We start from the raw sequence: 19,386 nt of genomic DNA, 5'->3' as shown, positions 1-19,386 counted from the left end.
TAGGTGTTTAGTTTCAGCAGCACATACAGTAGGTGTTTAGTCTCAGCAGCACATACAGTAGGTGTTTAGTCTCAGCAGCACATACAGTAGGTGTTTAGTCTCAGCAGCACATACAGTAGGTGTTTAGTTTCAGCAGCACATACAGTAGGTGTTTAGTCTCAGCAGCACATACAGTAGGTGTTTAGTCTCAGCAGCACATACAGTAGGTGTTTAGTCTCAGCAGCACATACAGTAGGTGTTTAGTCTCAGCAGCACATACAGTAGGTGTTTAGTCTCAGCAGCACATACAGTAGGTATTTAGTCTCAGCAGCACATACAGTAGGTGTTTAGTCTCAGCAGCACATACAGTAGGTGTTTAGTTTCAGCAGCACATACAGTAGGTGTTTAGTCTCAGCAGCACATACAGTAGGTGTTTAGTCTCAGCAGCACATACAGTAGGTGTTTAGTTTCAGCAGCACATACAGTAGGTGTTTAGTCTCAGCAGCACATACAGTAGGTGTTTAGTCTCAGCAGCACATACAGTAGGTGTTTAGTCTCAGCAGCACATACAGTAGGTGTTTAGTTTCAGCAGCACATACAGTAGGTGTTTAGTCTCAGCAGCACATACAGTAGGTGTTTAGTCTCAGCAGCACATACAGTAGGTGTTTAGTCTCAGCAGCACATACAGTAGGTGTTTAGTCTCAGCAGCACATACAGTAGGTATTTAGTCTCAGCAGCACATACAGTAGGTGTTTAGTCTCAGCAGCACATACAGTAGGTGTTTAGTCTCAGCAGCACATACAGTAGGTGTTTAGTTTCAGCAGCACATACAGTAGGTGTTTAGTCTCAGCAGCACATACAGTAGGTGTTTAGTTTGAGAAGGACTTAACAGTTCAGGAATGAGTGGAGGGACAGTGTTTTAACTGCCGCTCGGCTCTACTAATAATGGGTGAGTAGCCTGTGGAGGAATTTTGTTAGCTTTTTTATGCACCTTATTTTTGTCAGTTCAGTTCAGTTTGTCCGTGAATTCAAAAGTGTTGAATAAATGGAGACCCTCCAAAGATATATATCCGTTCAGTCTGTTTTTGTATAAGTGAATGTTCTTAAGAGAGAGAGAAATTAGATTTTTCAGTTGCCTCCCTGCTGTTTAGTTCAGCACTGTGGGCAGCACCAAGCAAGCCACAGCGCCACTGTCCCAGCTGAAACAGATGAAAGGGAACCTGTTATGTTGAAAAATCATTGCCCCCCCGAGAACATTTTATGCCCCCCCACTCATTTGTTTCTGCAGCCTGGTCTGCCCTCCGTGACTGAAACGCTCCTTTGCCGAGGGTAGAGCCACTGGCGCCCAAGGCCACGGCCAGGTCTACGTGCAGCGGGGCCAGAAGCATAACGCAGCTTCAAATAGACTTGTTTGACTGTAGTTAGCAAAGCGAAGGCAGGGGTGCGTTGCTCATGGGACGGGGTTGCACGCCGTGCAACCGGCTCTGTGAGCAGAAGCACGTGCACGCACATGCACGGATGTGCACGCGCGTGCACACAGGAATGCGCTGCACTCGACTGATGCGCCAACTCGCTAAGTACCCCCATGCCTATTTGCGTAACAATAGCTCAGGTCGTCAGGTGTGTTCAAATACGTTCTCAGATACATTCACGCAAAACTTGTGAATGAAATGTGTTACATTCCATTCGTAGAGGCAATTAGGCATTGTCTTTAGTCTGTGTGTACGCGAACATTTATGCGCATGCGTGGGAGCGCGCGCACGTGCACGTGGCGTCATTAAAACACTGTGCAACCAGCTTTGAAATCACCAACGCACCCCTGGTGAAAGGGTTATTTAGATTAGATTAGATTCAAATGTATTGTCATCATACAGCACAGGTATGTACAGACAGATGTGGATATATATATATATATATATACGGTAAGAATAAATATATATATATATATATATTGTACATGCTATCATAGTTATATGAGTTATATGCAGGTGTATAAGTGCGTATATAGAAGGATTATATGCAGGTATATTCAGACAGATATGTATATATATCTGGTAAATATAAATGTATATATGCAGTATATTAATGTATATTATTTTCTCCTCAGGCTGTCGCCCCATATTAAACACTGGGACACGGAATCGAACACCAGCGTCGACAAAGATGTATGTTAATAAAGTTATAAAAAAACACCTTGTTGTGACAATGACAGTGGAGCAACACTCCTATGCAGAGCTCGTTCTCCACTCGAGTTCCACTGTCAAACAACTCTGCCTAAAGCGGAAGTAAACTTTCTCTAAACATATTGAATAAATAATATTATATTATTGTCCGCCCCCATAGCTTTTTTTCTTCTCTTTTATAAATAAGAACCAAAAATTTGTTGAAAACATTTAAATAATAAAATTTCACGGCATCTGTGCAGCCTGTGTATTCACTGTGTCCATGGAAATGACGATGAACGCAGCCATAATGTTTACTTACACAGAAAAGACATAGAACGATAGTCTGCTTACTTTACTTACTTTGCAGCGTGGCTACATGAGTAGAGCTCCGGAATCATGATCGGAAGATCACCAGTTTGAGCCCCGGTCAAGGCTGCTGTCGGAAAGTGGTGTTGTTGGGGGTCCTCTGGATTTGTCAGTAACAATGCCCCTGTTACAGTGATAGGGACACCGTACAGCTGTCCTTCGGATGCTAAACCGAGGTCCTGACTGAATTTGGTCATTAAAGATCCCAGGACACCTATCGTAAAGGGTAGGGAGTTCCCCGACGTTCCTGGCCAAATTCCCAATCAGGTCTCTGACATCAAGGCCACCTAATCATCCCTTCCCCTTAATTGACTGATATCAATCCCTGTCTCCTGAGCCATTCAGCCATTCAGCCATTGTGTAGTGTGATGTGTGCCGGGTACCAGTGTATGGCAGCCATTGAACCTGCGTAGCCCAAGGTTGGGTGCTACCAGTGGTGGTGAAGGAGGCAATTTCCAGTTTTCACCCTACATTGTAAAGCGCTTTGAGTGTCTAGAAAAGCGCTATATAAATGCAATTCATTATTATTATTATTAACTACATCACTCATGAACGTTCAGACAAGCTTAATGTTTGGTTATTGGTGATAATCTGTATACACATCCAATTCAAAGCTATAGCTGCATTTTCTTTCAAACTGATTTGGTCGTGGTTGTCCAGATCTGGTACAGATTTAGGGCTAGATCCACAAAGAATGGATTGCATGGTGCTAGTTGCACCCTTACTTACAATTCATTATGAATTGAAAATGGGGTACCCTGATGTAAACAAGACGAAAGTCTCTCTCTGGTCTGCATCCCCTTAACACTTTCTCCGCCGAAAACGCTGTCCAGCGTTATTGGCCGCCATGCGAATTCTGCCAATATCGCTGTCCAGCGTTTCTTTAGATCAATATTTAATTTTTTCGCCATGGCATTTATAATTCATATATACACCCCCGGTGCTGCAGCTGGACCCTATAGGTGACGGCAACGACGGCTCAATACCGCCGCCTGGTGGATGGTCGGGCGAGTTACACTCGCCTACAGGATGTGCCCGATGTGCGTCGATGAAACTCATCCGGCCGTCACATCTCGTTGCGGGACTCCCGACAGACATTATGTACATAATGGATCGCTTTCTAAACTTAATAATCAATATGATTTCGGCTTTTATTGAGAGATACAAACCGGAAATGGACCTAGGCGATCGGCGTCGTGTACTTGGGATATTTTACCGCCAGTCTCATTGACTCACGGTAAGAGGAATATAACGTTATTTTCAACCCGATTGTGAGTTTCCTTGTTTGCAAACCATCTGATCAATATATCACCCAACCTACATAAAGCATTTACTGATGATCGTGGAATTATAAACGACCCCCCCCCCTTTCCTCCACGCATGATGAGGCATAATGTATACCGATCATATGCATTTGAGTTTTTTGGTGTAGCGTGTATGGGGGGGTACTAGTGTATAACTATAACTAGTGTTTTTGGGATTACAGCAGAAAAGATTAAAAACATACTTATATTCTAGAAGGTATTAACACAACAATGTATGAATGAAAAAGTATAACGTTCCCACATCCTGAACGATAGATAATCAATGTTGAATGGGCCATAGTAATGTCAATATAGCAATACAATTTAAAAAGTTATAGCCCTGCAAAGAAGGTAAACATCTCCATAGACTTATAGCGCTGGCAGAGAGGGTACTTTGATGGGTACAAGTATTGAGCTGTACTGTATTGTACCCATTCTGCAATCTGTTAAATAAAATGTTCAATCAATCACCTCCTCAATCTCTAAACACACTCCTAGTACCTCCTCACTCTCTAAACACTAGTACCTCCTCACTCTCTAAACACTAGTACCTCCTCACTCTCTAAACACTAGTACCTCCTCACTCTCTAAACACTAGTACCTCACTCTCTAAACACTAGTACCTCCTCACTCTCTAAACACTAGTACCTCCTCACTCTCTAAACACTAGTACATCCTCACTCTCTAAACACTAGTACCTCACTCTCTAAACACACTCCTAGTACCTCCTCACTCTCTAAACACTAGTACCTCCTCACTCTCTAAACACTAGTACCTCCTCACTCTCTGAACACTAGTACCTCACTCTCTAAACACTAGTACCTCCTCACTCTCTAAACACAAGTACATCACTCTCTAAACACTAGTACCTCCTCACTCTCTAAACACTAGTACCTCCCCACTCTATAAACACTAGTACCTCCTCACTCTCTAAACACTAGTACCTCCTCACTCTCTAAACACTAGTACCTCCTCACTCTCTAAACACTAGTACCTCACTCTCTAAACACTAGTACCTCCTCACTCTCTAAACACTAGTACCTCCTCACTCTTTAAACACTAGTACCTCACTCTCTAAACACTAGTACCTCACTCTCTAAACACTAGTACCTCCTCACTCTCTAAACACTAGTACCTCACTCTCTAAACACTAGTACCTCCTCACTCTCTAAACACTAGTACCTCCTCACTCTCTAAACACTAGTACCTCACTCTCTAAACACTAGTACCTCCTCACTCTCTAAACACTAGTACCTCACTCTCTAAACACTAGTACCTCCTCACTCTCTAAACACTAGTACCTCCTCACTCTCTAAACACTAGTACCTCACTCTCTAAACACTAGTACCTCCTCACTATATAAACACTAGTACCCCACTCTATAAACACTAGTACCTCCTCACTCTCTAAACACTAGTACCTCCTCACTCTATAAACACTAGTACCTCACTCTATAAACACTAGTACCTCACTCTCTAAACACTAGTACCTCACTCTCTAAACACTAGTACCTTCTCACTCTCTAAACACTAGTACATCACTCTCTAAACACTAGTACCTCACTCTCTAAACACTAGTACCTCCTCACTCTCTAAACACTAGTACCTCCTCACTCTCTAAACACTAGTACCTCACTCTCTAAACACTAGTACCTCCTCACTCTCTAAACACTAGTACCTCCTCACTCTCTAAACACTAGTACCTCACTCTCTAAACACTAGTACCTCCTCACTCTCTAAACACTAGTACCTCACTCTCTAAACACTAGTACCTCCTCACTCTCTAAACACTAGTACCTCCTCACTCTATAAACACTAGTACCTCACTCTATAAACACTAGTACCTCACTCTCTAAACACTAGTACCTCCTCACTCTCTAAACACTAGTACCTCCTCACTCTAAACACTAGTACCTCCTCACTCTATAAACACTAGTACCTCCTCACTCTCTAAACACTAGTACCTCACTCTCTAAACACTAGTACCTCCTCACTCTCTAAACACTAGTACCTCACTCTCTAAACACTAGTACCTCCTCACTCTCTAAACACTAGTACCTCACTCTCTAAACACTAGTACCTCCTCACTCTCTAAACACTAGTACCTCCTCACTCTCTAAACACTAGTACCTCCTCACTCTCTAAACACTAGTACCTCACTCTATAAACACTAGTACCTCACTCTATAAACACTAGTACCTCACTCTCTAAACACTAGTACCTCCTCACTCTCTAAACACTAGTACCTCACTCTCTAAACACTAGTACCTCCTCACTCTCTAAACACTAGTACCTCCTCACTCTATAAACACTAGTACCTCCTCACTCTCTAAACACTAGTACCTCACTCTATAAACACTTGTACCTCACTCTCTAAACACTAGTACCTCCTCACTCTCTAAACACTAGTACCTCACTCTATAAACACTAGTACCTCACTCTCTAAACACTAGTACCTCCTCACTCTCTAAACACTAGTACCTCACTCTCTAAACACTAGTACCTCCTCATTCTCCAAACACTAGTACCTCACTCTCTAAACACTAGTACCTCCTCACTCTCTAAACACTAGTACCTCACTCTCTAAACACTAGTACAGGGGTGGCCAACCAGTCAGAGACTAAGAGCCACAAAACAATGACTGTGGTACCACAAAGAGCCACACCATATACCAGCGTTTCTCAACCTTTTTTTTCAGTCACGGCACCCTTCATGTGTTTATAGGTCTCACCCTCTGGCCTCTGAAGTTGCTAATGTCTTTTTTATTTGGGCCTCACAGGGTTAAAAGTACCCTGTGAGACCCACGGTTGCAAAATTACAAAATCACTTTTAGCCATTTAAAAAAATAATGTTTATTTAAAAAATGTTAAAGGGGAACTATTAACTATTATACTACTATTTACTATTTCTTTCACTATTTGGGCACTTTTACACAATTCCTGTGAGTCTATGGAACACCTAGGTTTTTTTTTCAAAAAAAATGCATTGTTTTGTATTTCTAATCAAGTACTAAAAACCGCATTTTTCTACCTCAAGATCTTAAGCCGTTTTGAGGCTGGGCTCCAACCACTGTGTGGCCTGGTGCCAACTGCCACATCAACTGCCACATTATTATGCAGCTGAGAAATCTCTGACATCACAGATATGCACATTTTCAGATGACTCAGTTCAGTGAGGGTGAATATTGTGAGAGGAGAATTGGAAGAATTCGCCAATATGAGAATTAGAGACATATATCCTATTAATATAAGTCCACATAGCTAAGAAACAATGGTAAACACTGAAAAAAGCCATTTATAAGATAGTTCCCCTTTAAGCACATGTATAGTCAATTGGTCCTGTTGTTCAGCCTCACAATGCTATTTGATAGTAAATGTGTTTATATGTCCCACCCTCTGGCCTCTGAAGTTGCTAATTTCTTTTTAATTTGGGCCTCACAGGGTTAACCTCTTAAGCCCGAGATATACAGTAAAAGTGTATATTTTCAGCATTATGTTTGTTTACCAATTATTTTAACTGTTATTAGTGAAATATAAGATTATAGAAATCTCAGGGCATTGAGTCGGAAACCGGCGCATATTGACAGGAGGAAGTGGCACAGCCAAAAGAGAGTGTAGTCTTTTGAAGGAAGAGACTCAGGGCTTTCAAATTTCGAAAAACTACCCTACCCAGCTCACACCAGCCCCTGTCAATCATCTGACTTCTGGATTTACTTTTTAATTTCTCTTATTTTTTGGGATTATCTCCCACAAACCTGAACGTTATTGCCATAAAACAGAACGCAGTTAGTTTCTCTACCTTTCTGTGAACGTCTTGCAAAAAACGGTGTTGCAATATGATGAAAAATGGTGGAGAAATTTACATTATAAAAAAGATGGCAGAATTCAGTACTGTATCTACAAAACCTTCTGTTTAATCATCTTCCCTTTATTCATTTGCTTAGATTTTTCAGGTCTGGTCAATTTTAGCATGGTGTTATTTACAGTCAAAGATATATATATTTTTTAAATAGGATTGATATTCTCCTTTGGTTCATTACAATTTACTCAAGCCTAGTAACAGACACACTATTTCTGACACTGATCCATATATGTCCCTAGATTCAGATACCAAGAACATGCAAATGGACCATTTAAAAAAAAATTGTAAATGTTTATTCTACGTCCTTATGGAATGAGTGACATAAAAAAAAAAAAGTAAAAAAAAAAAAAAAAAAAAAAAAAAAAAAAAAATTAATTTTTTTTTATGGATGGAAGAGCCGCACATTGACGGGCAAAGAGCCGCATGCGGCTCGCAAGCCGCGGGTTGGCCACCCCTGCACTAGTACCTCCTCACTCTCTAAACACTAGTACCTCACTCTATAAACACTAGTACCTCACTCTCTAAACACTAGTACCTCCTCACTCTCTAAACACTAGTACCTCACTCTCTAAACACTAGTACCTCCTCACTCTCTAAACACTAGTACCTCCTCACTCTCTAAACACTAGTACCTCACTCTCTAAACACTAGTACCTCCTCACTCTCTAAACACTAGTACATCACTCTATAAACACTAGTACCTCACTCTCTAAACACTAGTACCTCCTCACTCTCTAAACACTAGTACCTCACTCTATAAACACTAGTACCTCACTCTCTAAACACTAGTACCTCACTCTCTAAACACTAGTACCTCCTCACTCTAAACACTAGTACCTCACTCTCTAAACACTAGTACCTCCTCACTCTCTAAACACTAGTACCTCACTCTCTAAACACTAGTACCTCCTCACTCTCTAAACACTAGTACCTCACTCTCTAAACAGTAGTACCTCACTCTCTAAACACTAGTACATCCTCACTCTCTAAACACTAGTACCTCACTCTCTAAACACTAGTACCTCCTCACTCTCTAAACACTAGTACCTCCTCACTCTCTAAACACTAGTACCTCACTCTATAAACACTAGTACCTCCTCACTCTCTAAACACTAGTACCTCACTCTCTAAACACTAGTACCTCCTCACTCTCTAAACACTAGTACCTCACTCTCTAAACACTAGTACCTCACTCTCTAAACACTAGTACCTCCTCACTCTCTAAACACTAGTACCTCATTCTCTAAACACTAGTACCTCACTCTATAAACACTAGTACCTCATTCTCTAAACACTAGTACCTCACTCTATAAACACTAGTACCTCCTCACTCTCTAAACACTAGTACCTCACTCTCTAAACACTAGTACCTCCTCACTCTCTAAACACTAGTACCTCCTCACTCTCTAAACACTAGTACCTCCTCACTCTCTAAACACTAGTACCTCACTCTCTAAACACTAGTACCTCCTCACTCTCTAAACACTAGTACCTCCTCACTCTCTAAACACTAGTACCTCACTCTCTAAACACTAGTACCTCCTCACTCTCTAAACACTAGTACCTCACTCTCTAAACACTAGTACATCACTCTATAAACACTAGTACCTCACTCTCTAAACACTAGTACCTTCACACTCTCTAAACACTAGTACCTCACTCTCTAAACACTAGTACCTCCTCACTCTCTAAACACTAGTACCTCCTCACTCTCTAAACACTAGTACCTCACTCTCTAAACACTAGTACCTCACTCTCTAAACACTAGTACCTTCACACTCTCTAAACACTAGTACCTCACTCTCTAAACACTAGTACATTCACACTCTCTAAACACTAGTACCTCACTCTCTAAACACTAGTACCTCCTCACTCTCTAAACACTAGTACCTCCTCTCTCTAAACACTAGTACATTCACACTCTCTAAACACTAGTACCTCACTCTCTAAACACTAGTACCTCCTCACTCTCTAAACACTAGTACCTCACTCTCTAAACACTAGTACCTCCTCACTCTCTAAACACTAGTACCTCCTCACTCTCTAAACACTAGTACCTCACTCTCTAAACACTAGTACCTCCTCACTCTCTAAACACTAGTACCTCCTCACTCTCTAAACACTAGTACCTCACTCTATAAACACTAGTACCTCACTCTCTAAACACTAGTACCTCCTCACTCTATAAACACTAGTACCTCACTCTCTAAACACTAGTACCTCACTATCTAAACACTAGTACCTCACTCTCTAAACACTAGTACCTCCTCACTCTCTAAACACTAGTACCTCCTCACTCTCTAAACACTAGTACCTCCTCACTCTCTAAACACTAGTACCTCACTCTCTAAACACTAGTACCTCCTCACTCTCTAAACACTAGTACCTCACTCTCTAAACACTAGTACCTCCTCACTCTCTAAACACTAGTACCTCCTCACTCTATAAACACTAGTACCTCCTCACTCTCTAAACACTAGTACCTCACTCTCTAAACACTAGTACCTCACTCTCTAAACACTAGTACCTCCTCACTCTCTAAACACTAGTACCTCACTCTCTAAACACTAGTACCTCCTCACTCTCTAAACACTAGTACCTCCTCACTCTCTAAACACTAGTACCTCACTCTCTAAACACTAGTACCTCCTCACTCTCTAAACACTAGTACCTCACTCTCTAAACACTAGTACCTCCTCACTCTATAAACACTACTACCTCACTCTCTAAACACTAGTACCTCCTCACTCTCTAAACACTAGTACCTCACTCTCTAAACACTAGTACCTCACTCTCTAAACACTAGTACCTCACTCTCTAAACACTAGTACCTCCTCACTCTATAAACACTAGTACCTCACTCTCTAAACACTAGTACCTCACTCTATAAACACTACTACCTCACTCTCTAAACACTAGTACCTCACTCTCTAAACACTAGTACCTCCTCACTCTCTAAACACTAGTACCTCACTCTCTAAACACTAGTACCTCACTCTCTAAACACCAGTACCTCACTCTCTAAACACTAGTACCTCCTCACTCTCTAAACACTAGTACCTCACTCTCTAAACACTAGTACCTCACTCTCTAAACACTAGTACCTCCTCACTCTATAAACACTAGTACCTCCTCACTCTCTAAACACTAGTACCTCACTCTCTAAACACTAGTACCTCCTCACTCTCTAAACACTACTACCTCACTCTCTAAACACTAGTACCTCCTCACTCTCTAAACACTAGTACCTCCTCACTCTCTAAACACTAGTACCTCCTCACTCTAAACACTAGTACCTCCTCACTCTCTAAACACTAGTACCTCCTCACTCTCTAAACACTAGTACCTCCTCACTCTAAACACTAGTACCTCCTCACTCTAAACACTAGTACCTCCTCACTCTCTAAACACTAGTACCTCCTCACTCTCTAAACACTAGTACCTCCTCACTCTAAACACTAGTACCTCCTCACTCTCTAAACACTAGTACCTCACTCTCTAAACACTAGTACCTCCTCACTCTCTAAACACTAGTACCTCCTCACTCTCTAAACACTAGTACCTCCTCACTCTCTAAACACTAGTACCTCACTCTCTAAACACTAGTACCTCCTCACTCTCTAAACACTAGTACCTCCTCACTCTAAACACTAGTACCTCCTCACTCTAAACACTAGTACCTCACTCTCTAAACACTAGTACCTCACTCTCTAAACACTAGTACCTCACTCTCTAAACACTAGTACCTCACTCTCTAAACACTAGTACCTCCTCACTCTCTAAACACTAGTACCTCCTCACTCTAAACACTAGTACCTCCTCACTCTAAACACTAGTACCTCACTCTCTAAACACTAGTACCTCCTCATTCTCTAAACACTAGTACCTCACTCTCTAAACACTAGTACCTCCTCATTATCTAAACACTAGTACCTCACTCTCTAAACACTAGTACCTCACTCTCTAAACACTAGTACCTCCTCACTCTAAACACTAGTACATCCTCACTCTAAACACTAGTACCTCCTCACTCTCTAAACACTAGTACCTCACTCTCTAAACACTAGTACCTCCTCACTCTCTAAACACTAGTACCTCACTCTCTAAACACTAGTACCTCACTCTCTAAACACTAGTACCTCACTCTCTAAACACTAGTACCTCCTCACTCTATAAACACTAGTACCTCACTCTCTAAACACTAGTACCTCCTCACTCTCTAAACACTAGTACCTCACTCTCTAAACACAAGTACCTCCTCACTCTAAACACTAGTACCTCCTCACTCTCTAAACACTAGTACCTCCTCACTCTCTAAACACTAGTACCTCCTCACTCTCTAAACACTAGTACCTCACTCTCTAAACACTAGTACCTCCTCACTCTCTAAACACTAGTACCTCACTCTCTAAACACTAGTACCTCCTCACTCTCTAAACACTAGTACATCACTCTCTAAACACTAGTACCTCCTCACTCTCTAAACACTAGTACCTCCTCACTCTCTAAACACTAGTACCTCCTCACTCTAAACACTAGTACCTCCTCACTCTAAACACTAGTACCTCACTCTCTAAATACTAGTACCTCACTCTCTAAACACTAGTACCTCCTCACTCTAAACACTAGTACCTCCTCACTCTAAACACTAGTACCTCACTCTCTAAACACTAGTACCTCCTCACTCTCTAAACACTAGTACCTCCTCACTCTAAACACTAGTACCTCCTCACTCTAAACACTAGTACCTCACTCTCTAAACACTAGTACCTCACTCTCTAAACACTAGTACCTCACTCTCTAAACACTAGTACCTCACTCTCTAAACACTAGTACCTCCTCACTCTCTAAACACTAGTACCTCCTCACTCTAAACACTAGTACCTCACTCTCTAAACACTAGTACCTCACTCTCTAAACACTAGTACCTCCTCATTCTCTAAACACTAGTACCTCACTCTCTAAACACTAGTACCTCACTCTAAACACTAGTACCTCCTCACTCTCTAAACACTAGTACCTCCTCACTCTATAAACACTAGTACCTCCTCACTCTCTAAACACTAGTACCTCATCACTCTCTAAACACTAGTACCTCCTCACTCTCTAAACACTAGTACCTCCTCACTCTCTAAACACTAGTACCTCACTCTCTAAACACTAGTACCTCCTCACTCTCTAAACACTAGTACCTCCTCACTCTCTAAACACTAGTACCTCCTCACTCTCTAAACACTAGTACCTCACTCTCTAAACACTAGTACCTCCTCACTCTCTAAACACTAGTACCTCCTCACTCTCTAAACACTAGTACCTCCTCACTCTCTAAACACTAGTACCTCCTCACTCTCTAAACACTAGTACCTCACTCTCTAAACACTAGTACCTCCTCACTCTCTAAACACTAGTACCTCACTCTCTAAACACTAGTACCTCCTCACTCTCTAAACACTAGTACCTCCTCACTCTCTAAACACTAGTACCTCCTCACTCTCTAAACACTAGTACCTCACTCTCTAAATACTAGTACCTCCTCACTCTCTAAACACTAGTACCTTCTCACTCTCTAAACACTAGTACCTCCTCACTCTCTAAACACTAGTACCTCACTCTCTAAACACTAGTACCTCACTCTCTAAACACTAGTACCTACTCACTCTCTAAACACTAGTACCTCCTCACTCTCTAAACACTAGTACCTCCTCACTCTCTAAACACTAGTACCTCACTCTCTAAACACTAGTACCTCCTCACTCTCTAAACACTAGTACCTCACTCTCTAAACACTAGTACCTCACTCTCTAAACACTAGTACCTCCTCACTCTATAAACACTAGTACCTCCTCACTCTCTAAACACTAGTACCTCACTCTCTAAACACTAGTACCTCCTCACTCTATAAACACTAGTACCTCCTCACTCTCTAAACACTAGTACCTCACTCTCTAAACACTAGTACCTCACTCTCTAAACACTAGTACCTCCTCACTCTCTAAACACTAGTACCTCACTCTCTAAACACTAGTACCTCCTCACTCTCTAAACACTAGTACTTCCTCACTCTAAACACTAGTACCTCCTCACTCTCTAAACACTAGTACCTCCTCACTCTCTAAACACTAGTATTTCCTCACTCTCTAAACACTAGTACCTCACTCTCTAAACACTAGTACCTCCTCACTCTCTAAACACTAGTACCTCCTCACTCTCTAAACACTAGTACCTCACTCTCTAAACACTAGTACCTCCTCACTCTCTAAACACTAGTACTTCCTCACTCTATAAACACTAGTACCTCACTCTCTAAACACTAGTACCTCCTCACTCTCTAAACACTAGTACCTCACTCTCTAAACACTAGTACCTCCTCACTCTCTAAACACTAGTACCTCCTCACTCTCTAAACACTAGTACCTCACTCTCTAAACACTAGTACCTCACTCTCTAAACACTAGTACCTCACTCTCTAAACACTAGTACCTCACTCTCTAAACACTAGTACCTCCTCACTCTCTAAACACTAGTACCTCACTCTCTAAACACTAGTACCTCACTCTATAAACACTAGTACCTCACTCTCTAAACACTAGTACCTCCTCACTCTCTAAACACTAGTACCTCACTCTCTAAACACTAGTACCTCACTCTCTAAACACTAGTACCTCCTCACTCTCTAAACACTAGTACCTCCTCACTCTATAAACACTAGTACCTCCTCACTCTCTAAACACTAGTACCTCACTCTCTAAACACTAGTACCTCACTCTGTAAACACTAGTACCTCCTCACTCTCTAAACACTAGTACCTCCTCACTCTCTAAACACTAGTACCTCCTCACTCTCTAAACACTAGTACCTCCTCACTCTCTAAACACTAGTACCTCCTCACTCTATAAACACTAGTACCTCCTCACTCTCTAAACACTAGTACCTCCTCACTCTCTAAACACTAGTACCTCCTCACTCTATAAACACTAGTACCTCCTCACTCTCTAAACACTAGTACCTCCTCACTCTCTAAACACTAGTACCTCCTCACTCTCTAAACACTAGTAGGCCTACCTAGCCGGATGATATTTTTTTTTAAAGAAATCCAAAAAAAAAACATGCAGTCAGGCCACTGAACTTAGAAGCAGGCCAGGCCGCTTGTATCCTTTCGGCAAGCAACCCTCCCTTCCGCGTTGCTCTGCTTGGCCAGCGATCTATGCTCGTTTCCCCCCTACGCCCCGTGCGAGCGCGCATGTGCATGAGCCGCGATAATCCCCCCTAAGCCCGTGCGAGCAAGCATGCGCATGAGCCGCGTTAATGCCCTCAGGCAAGCCCCCACGCAGGTTAATAATAATAAATTGGCATCGCAGAACATGCCATATTAGCAACGCTCGCACACACGCAGGTTAATAATAATAAGCGGGTATCGCAGAACACGCCATATTAGCATGATAATACCTAGCTGCATCAGATAATACCTACCTGCATCAATATACGCCGCGCTAATATACTCCAACGCCTAACTAACTAAGATGGACGATCACTTTTTTGGAACAAATGTTTTTTATTTTATCTTTTTTTACATGAAACAAGACAAACAATACAGTAACAGTAATAAGTAATGGATAATGTATAGCTACGAGGTCATTGTCGCAAAATAATTGACCAACACAGAGTTTAGAACACCGAGGCGCAGCCGAGGTGTTTTAAACGTCAGTGAAGGTCAATTATTTTGCGACAATGACCGAGTATAGGCTATACATTATCCCGCTTATTACATGGCTAACTTACTAACAATATACCTAATTCATCGACAAGACGAGATCAAATGCAGACGCAGTTGTTCTGTGGCTCTGTCAGCCCAAATAAAGTGATTATTATTATCGGCAGCCGGCAGGTCTGTGGTCTGATTGCATGACTGAGTGCAGCTGTGCATATGCTGAGCAGCACTGATACAGTGTGTGTAGTGGGCTTGATTGGTCCAGCTGCGCACAGCGGTCATTATTGTTCGGCAGAGGTCCGTTATCGAGTAATATCGGACCTCTGACGAGCGCTATTGACCAATCACAAGCAAGCATTTCGGCGAATGTGAAAACGCCATGTAATAATCAACAATAAATCACAGGACAATAACAGAAATAATAATAACAATAATTTGTGAAACCTGTGGTGCTCAAGTGCAACATCCCATGGGACACCGTGAGCCTTCAGAGCTGCTCTTATTTGTAAATAGAAGAAAAAGGAGCTTTTCATTGTTCAAGAGTGGATATATGTTGCAGAACATGCCTGTTAATTACCTTTTAAATATCTGTTATGTGGTTAGGGTATGTATGTTTTTTAAATAAATGCCCAGTCTTGTGCTTTGTCACCACCTGTCAATCTGTTCTGTTATTGGTCCATGATGGCAATAAGTTGATGATTTTTACAGCCTGGTGGGCGAGATTATGCATGACCAGCCTGTGATCTAAATATTACCTATGTGTTGATGGAATCACGTCAATATAGAGAGTAGCCCCTTACGTGACTGCATGCGTTTGTCTAAGTATTATTATTATTATTATTATCTACCGCCGCGGCGGCAAAACCTATTAAAACCGAGTTGAGCTAAGTGCGTCGATGTTAAAACTGAGTGACGAATGCATAATTTACACTTGTGCACTGTTTGTCTAAGTATTATTATTCTAAGTATTATTATTATTATTATTATTATCTACCGCCGCGGCGGCAAAACCTATTAAAACCTGCGTGTGTGTGAGCGTGTGGGCGTGTGGCGGCAAAAACAAAATGCGTATGCACGCGTTACCGGCGTAGGGGCGAAACGAGCGTAGAAGATCGCTGGCCAATCAGAGCAACGTGGAAGGGAGGGTTGCTTGCCGAAAGGATACAAGCGGCCAGGCCAGTGTTTCTAGTTGCACCAGTGCAATAGTTAGATAACCTAGGTGGGGAACAACCAGGAGATCACTGCAACTCACACAAGTTGGAGAACTATCTCTCTCTCTCTCTCTTGCTCTCACACACACACAAAGGGAGCCGCATGTGATTGGTGGAGGCGGGACCCTTACAAAAAACTGGTGTTATGATCAGGGCTGAAGTTGAATAAAAGATTGTATTTTTTTCAATCTGAGATTACAAAAAAACTGAAAATCACAAAAAACAGTGTTGTTGCTAATCATATATATGCTAGCCTGTTTTTTTAACAATAATTTGTTATGCCATCACAAACACTGGCATTTAAAGGGTACAAATAAAAAAATTCCTGCACCAGAATGCAGGAAAGGAAGTCTTTGTAACAAAAAACTTCCTGGTGGGGGACCCCCAGACCCCCTGCTTAAAAAGTGGCCTGGGCTATATTTTGCACTATATTTCCTGGCCTGAATGATTTCCCCAGTCTGGCCCTGGTTAAAAGCCTCCAATGCTTATTAGTGTGTGTGCGTTTGAACGTTTGCATGTTTCAACCACACATTTCAATAAAAAAAATAAAAAAAATAAGTATTATAATTTTTTATTAATTTTTTTACCTCCTATAATAGTTGGGGTCGCGGCTCTCTGACACAGTTATTTGGGGTCGTGGCCTGAAAAGTTTGGGAACCCCTGCTATAACGCATTACTTTAATATTTCAGTAACTCAATTACCTTTACTAAATGGTTCGTTACCGCGTTATTTTTATGTATTGTTAAAATGTTACTAAACTCTCTAAACACAGTCCTAGTACCTCCTCACTCTCTAAACACAGTCCTAGTACCTCCTCACTCTAAACACAGTCCTAGTACCTCCTCACTCTCTAAACACAGTCCTAGTACTTCCTCACTCTCTAAACACAGTCCTAGTACCTCCTCACTCTCTAAACACAGTCCTAGTACCTCCTCACTCTCTAAACACAGTCCTAGTACCTCCTCACTCTCTAAACACAGTCCTAGTACCTCGTCACTCTCTAAACACAGTCCTAGTACCTCCTCACTCTCTAAACACAGTCCTAGTACCTCCTCACTCTCTAAACACAGTCTTAGTACCTCCTCACTCTCTAAACACAGTCCTAGTACCTCCTCACTCTCTAAACACAGTCCTAGTACCTCCTCACTCTCACACAGTCTTAGTACCTCCTCACTCTCTAAACACAGTCCTAGTACCTCCTCACTCTCTAAACACAGTCCTAGTACCTCCTCACTCTCTAAACACAGTCCTAGTACCTCCTCACTCTCTAAACACAGTCTTAGTACCTCCTCACTCTCTAAACACAGTCTTAGTACCTCCTCACTCTCTAAACACAGTCCTAGTACCTCCTCACTCTAAACACAGTCCTAGTACCTCCTCACTCTCACACAGTCCTAGTACCTCCTCACTCTCTAAACACAGTCCTAGTACCTCCTCACTCTCTAAACACAGTCCTAGTACCTCCTCACTCTCTAAACACAGTCCTAGTACCTCCTCACTCTCTAAACACAGTCCTAGTACCTCCTCACTCTAAACACAGTCCTAGTACCTCCTCACTCTCTAAACACAGTCCTAGTACTTCCTCACTCTCTAAACACAGTCCTAGTACCTCCTCACTCTCTAAACACAGTCCTAGTACCTCCTCACTCTCTAAACACAGTCCTAGTACCTCCTCACTCTCTAAACACAGTCCTAGTACCTCCTCACTCTCTAAACACAGTCCTAGTACCTCCTCACTCTCTAAACACAGTCCTAGTACCTCCTCACTCTCACACAGTCTTAGTACCTCCTCACTCTCTAAACACAGTCCTAGTACCTCCTCACTCTCTAAACACAGTCCTAGTACCTCCTCACTCTCTAAACACAGTCCTAGTACCTCCTCACTCTCTAAACACAGTCTTAGTACCTCCTCACTCTCTAAACACAGTCTTAGTACCTCCTCACTCTCTAAACACAGTCCTAGTACCTCCTCACTCTAAACACAGTCCTAGTACCTCCTCACTCTCACACAGTCCTAGTACCTCCTCACTCTCTAAACACAGTCCTAGTACCTCCTCACTCTCTAAACACAGTCCTAGTACCTCCGCACTCTCTAAACACAGTCCTAGTACCTCCTCACTCTCTAAACACAGTCCTAGTACCTCCTCACTCTCTAAACACAGTCCTAGTACCTCCTCACTCTCTAAACACAGTCTTAGTACCTCCTCACTCTCTAAACACAGTCCTAGTACCTCCTCACTCTCTAAACACAGTCCTAGTACCTCCTCACTCTCTAAACACAGTCCTAGTACCTCCTCACTCTCACACAGTCCTAGTACCTCCTCACTCTCTAAACACAGTCCTAGTACCTCCTCACTCTCTAAACACAGTCCTAGTACCTCCTCACTCTCTAAACACAGTCTTAGTACCTCCTCACTCTCTAAACACAGTCCTAGTACCTCCTCACTCTCTAAACACAGTCCTAGTACCTCCTCACTCTCACACAGTCCTAGTACCTCCTCACTCTCTAAACACAGTCCTAGTACCTCCTCACTCTCTAAACACAGTCCTAGTACCTCCTCACTCTCTAAACACAGTCTTAGTACCTCCTCACTCTCTAAACACAGTCCTAGTACCTCCTCACTCTCTAAACACAGTCCTAGTACCTCCTCACTCTCTAAACACAGTCCTAGTACCTCCTCACTCTCTAAACACAGTCCTAGTACCTCCTCACTCTCTAAACACAGTCCTAGTACCTCCACACTCTCTAAACACAGTCTTAGTACCTCCTCACTCTCTAAACACAGTCCTAG

The sequence above is a fragment of the Notolepis coatsorum genome (assembly GCF_963971535.1).
Source record: "Notolepis coatsorum genome assembly, chromosome: 1".
Classification (NCBI taxonomy): Eukaryota; Metazoa; Chordata; class Actinopteri; order Aulopiformes; family Paralepididae; genus Notolepis; species Notolepis coatsorum.
The sequence above is the reverse complement of the archived record's forward strand: the minus strand, read 5'-3'. Positions refer to the sequence as shown.